Consider the following 4497-nt stretch of genomic DNA (forward strand, 5'->3'; position numbering starts at 1 on the left):
TGCCGTTCCTTAATGAATCACAGGCATGCTACCTGAATGAAAAATGTGTTTACATTTTGTGTTTGTAAACAAAAATCTCAAACCCAAACAGAAGGCTCTGTGAGAGAAGGAAAAGAAGAAAGTTCGAGAACACTGTAGTAATCACCGTATTTACAGGGGAAATCCAGCATTACCATCCAATCCCGTCTTCCCTCTCTGTCCCCATCCCCATTGAAGTCCCCCGTGATTGGTTTTTGGGAGTCAACATTCAGAACTAGGCACACAGCTGGCCTGGGGTTTGGGGAAGAATGCCACAGGCCAAATGAAGTACCACATAATAACAATGAAACATCCGACCCCTAATCAATATCACAGGGCATTTCTCCAACCGCCAGCTTCTCAGGCCATCTGCCTTTCGGCCACTCCCAGGCACCGTCAGTTCTGATCAAACGGCCACTTGGGAAAGAACCCAGAGAGAGGAGACTGCTCTGCCAGTGACCCCAGTTCTACGAGAGGCTCCCTACACGCTGCAGGTGAGTAAGCCTGTTGTTGGAACAGTGCCAGGCTTGACTTCCTCATGGCCATTTCCCCGCAGCTGTGTTCCAAGGCGAGATGAAATCTTGACTCTTACCAGAAGCCGCTCTCAATAAACATTTGCTGAATAAATGCTTGCATACATGAATGAATGATTAGAAGCTAGAGGAAAAAAGCCTCCAAGACAGGCTTGGAAGGGAAGCAGGGCGGCAAGCGGGCAGTGCTATCTTTGTAGGTGGGACAGCAGGGTGGGCGCGAGGAGAGATGTGGGAGACATGGGGGGAGGGCAGACTGTGGAGAGCTGGCCTTTCTGATCAATCTTCTCTTTGTGCTCTCCAGTCCGAACTCTTCCTTCTCTCCTGCCCTTTGCCGCTTGGCCCCGGGCCATGGCTCTCCTGCCTCTTCCCAGCCACCCCTCCCTTCTGCTCCGCACCTGCAATGGGCAAAACAGTTGTCCCTCCCATGCACCCAATTCTAATGCTTGGCTCCTCCACATTCACAGAATGTTCCTATCCTTTCCCTCCTGGCCTGTCTTCCTCCATACCATCTAGTCTTTTCTAGGCGCTCAGAGAGAGGGAGCCACACACGGACCCCCCCCCCCCCCCCCCGCTGACCGTCTCATGAGAGCGACATACCTCATGGAGTTGTTCTGCAATTGGGCTTGGGCGCTCTCCCCCCGTCTCTGCCCCCACGAGAGCACCTCCGGAGCGAGACTTTTTCAGTCACAGCTCCAAGCTCAAGTAGAACCCCCAGAGGCAACTGCGGCGGAACCCGGAACTGCCGCCCTTCAGTGGTGGTTCAAAGCTGGGAAAATGGCTACGCCGTCGCCGACCGACCTTGCCACTCTCCACGGCCACTACATCGAGGCTGTGATTCTGGAGAGGGGTGCGTTGCATGAGAGAAGAAGAACCTCGTTTTTACCATTCCAGACCAAAGGGCGGTGAGGCTTCTCTTTCTAAAAGCAGAAAAAAGGAGCTGGAACAAGAACGCTCAGGAGAACTTCTGTCATTCCCTATAGAGAAAACGAAGGAGCAAAATGCAGAGTCCCTTCAAAGAAGATACATCGCTTGGCCCAGGTAGACGTAAAGCAAGTCGTCATCGCGTCAGAAACCGAGAGCTTACGAACAGGCACTTTTAAGAGCTCCAGCACAGCTCGGTAATTTTATTACAGATTTTGCGTTCGGACCTGCTGTACACATTTAAGCGAAACTTCGAAGTATCTCCCAAAACCGTGTGTGAGTGAGGGCGGGGAGTTGGGGGAAACCAACCAAAGTCCAAAGAGCGCTCAGTCCTAGTAGTACAGGGACGGAATCTGGTGTCAAGCGGAGATCAAGTGCAAGTCAGCAAGCGGGCACCTTCGCCCCACTTTTAAAGTGGTACCCTCTGATATTATATTCAACCGGTTTAAGAAGCCTTTCATTCTTTCTTTTAAAAAATCTTATTTATTTATTTGACAGAGATCACAAGTAGGCCCAGAGGCAGACAGAGGGAGAGGGGGAGGCAGGCTTCCTGCTGAGCAGAAATTCCCAATGCGGGGCTCGATCCTAGGACCCTGGGATCATGACCCGAGCTGAAGGCAGAGGCTTAACCCACTGAACCACCCAGGCGCCCCTTAAGAAGCCTTTCTAAGAAAACTGCCGGAAGCGTCAGGCTTCCCTGACGGGAAGGCAAGACCCGCGGGCAAGCGGCGGAAAGATCCCTGGAGACTGGCTTCCAGACAGCACGCTGAGGTGCGGCGTGGCCGTGGGACAGCTGCCGCAGCCCGCCGGGACGGAGCTTGCTTCCTCGAGGGAGGGAAGTCAATATGGGGCGAGATCTTAACCTTTTATCAGTCACAGATGGTTTTGAGAATTTAATGGAAGCTGGGGGCTCATTCACTTGCAGGGAAAATACATCTCAATACGAGCACAAAATATTTTACCTGCAGTTTCAGGGACTCATCATATCCCCCCCACCCCCCCACCCCCACCCCACCACGTGGATATCTGAGGGCTTGTGGGCTACCAGCTCTCCCTGGTTCTTCAAGCTCTCTCCTTCTGTGACTGTCTGCTGGGCCACTTCAGCTCAGTACTGCATCAGGCCCGACCACATCCTCCACTCTTGGGAACCCCCCCTGCCCCCCCAATATAGCCTTCCAGTCACAAATGCCTTCCATGAAAGCTTGTTGAATTAAACCTTCGCAAATATTCACCTGGCTTCACGCATCTTCTGTATTTGTACTCAACACTCTTCTGAAGAAGTAGAACATGAGAATCCCAAGGAAAGGCTGCTTAGACTTCCCCATGGAAAAAGCAAATTGTGTTCAAGGGTGAAAGGACAAAAATCATGTTTAGAAAATCAGTTTCCAGGATATCAGTTTACTCCAGTAAAAGAATCTAAGTGTCTAGTAAATACATTTTTTTCACTCAGACAAGCATTCACTGAGTACCTATTGTATTCTGAACCTCGCATAACACTCCAGACCCTAAGATAGATGAGATACAGACCCTAGATAGTGTTCAAACAGCAGCTCCTTGAGTGGAGGACTACGAGGAGACAATTACACTAGGAGTGTCCGTTGCTTACAGTGAGACTATGTCCAGTGTGTTATGATAACATAATGGAGGGGGGTCCAACACTGTCCGAGACAGCTGCAGGGAGGCCCCAAATGCTTCTTGATAATGCGTTGGAATTTTCTGGGCAGAAGGACCTTTCAGACAGAGGCTGTGTGAAGGCAAGTGGTCATCAAGGGTGAGGAGAACAAATTTTCCAGAGTCACTGGAGGTTAGGGCCTATGTGGGGACATACCAAGAGGTGGGAACAGCCAGACTGTGCTCGGCAGGAGGGTGGCCCTTCCTGGTCTCATTATTTTACATGTCATATATGGTGATAAGGACTAAACTGAAGGATTTTCAACGGAGTAGAGTGATAACACTGGTATTTTAGAAAGAGCGTGTAGAGGATGGATTGAAGATAGGGGCGCCTGAAGGCAGGCTCATTAACACTTTTTTTTCTTTTTTTTTTTTTTCTGTTAACACTCTTTACACACATCTCTCTCTCTCTCTTTTTTTTTTTTTTTTAAGATTTTATTTATTTATTGAGAGAGAGACAGTGAGAGAGAGAGCATGAGCAAGGAGAAGGTCAGAGGGAGAAGCAGACTCCACATGAAGCTGGGAGCCCGATGCAGGACTCGATCCCAGGACTCTGGAATCATGACCTGAGCCGAAGGCAGTTGTCCAACCAACTGAGTCACCCAGGCGTCCCTACACACATTTCTCTTTGTATGCTCTCTTAATAAACGTTTTATTCACCTAAGCACTATGCTTATGCCAGTTTTTGACAAATATTTCTCTTTGCTTAATTGGTGCTCAAGGTTTGCTGGGAGACATTTGACCTCATATTCATCCATTGTAATTTTGTTTTTAACCCCAGTTTGAACGAGAAGTCATTTATATGATACTTTATACCCTGTATATGTGGCCGCAAATATATTTTAACTAAGAAATACCACACCTAATTGGAAAAAAGAGCTTGCAAATTGATCGTGAATGTATGTTCAGTTAGCTCTAATTTGTCATCTACAAAATGGTGAGCATGAGTGCCATTGATGCCACCATACTGTTTCAAATGTCTTCACATTTTATTTTGTATTGCAAGCATTTGCAGTTTGTATGTTACAGAACTACGAATGCTATTTGTATGTTACCACCAAGATGCTTTACCTCGCCTCACATTATTCATTCTTCAATCCCACCAACATGTCCTGGGCCCCTACCATATTCCCAGGCAATGTTCTGTGTTCTTTTGTGTAAGGCAGAGAAGATCCCTGAGTAGGTGATGACCACTGGTGATGTGATGGAGGGTGCCTTTGGGGCCACTACTGCCAGAGAGGTCAGCAAGGACCGAAAGAAGTAATACTCAAGGAGGAGCCATCATCCGAACAGCAGGGCAAGAGCCTTAGAGGAAGGGGGAATTAATAGCTGGTGCAGAGGTGCTCAGGTGGGA

General features: G+C 48.7%; 1 long non-coding RNA gene across 1 annotated transcript; it reads left to right on the top strand.

Moving 5' to 3' along the window:
- The first annotated feature begins 286 nt into the window (after positions 1–286).
- LOC131832811 (uncharacterized) lies at positions 287–3786 on the top strand. The gene is made up of 3 exons (XR_009354180.1): positions 287–512; positions 1532–1669; positions 3576–3786. It is a non-coding gene; the product is annotated as an uncharacterized LOC131832811 (long non-coding RNA).
- The last annotated feature ends 711 nt before the right edge of the window (positions 3787–4497 follow it).

The sequence above is a fragment of the Mustela lutreola genome, chromosome 1, assembly GCF_030435805.1.
Source record: "Mustela lutreola isolate mMusLut2 chromosome 1, mMusLut2.pri, whole genome shotgun sequence".
Classification (NCBI taxonomy): Eukaryota; Metazoa; Chordata; class Mammalia; order Carnivora; family Mustelidae; genus Mustela; species Mustela lutreola.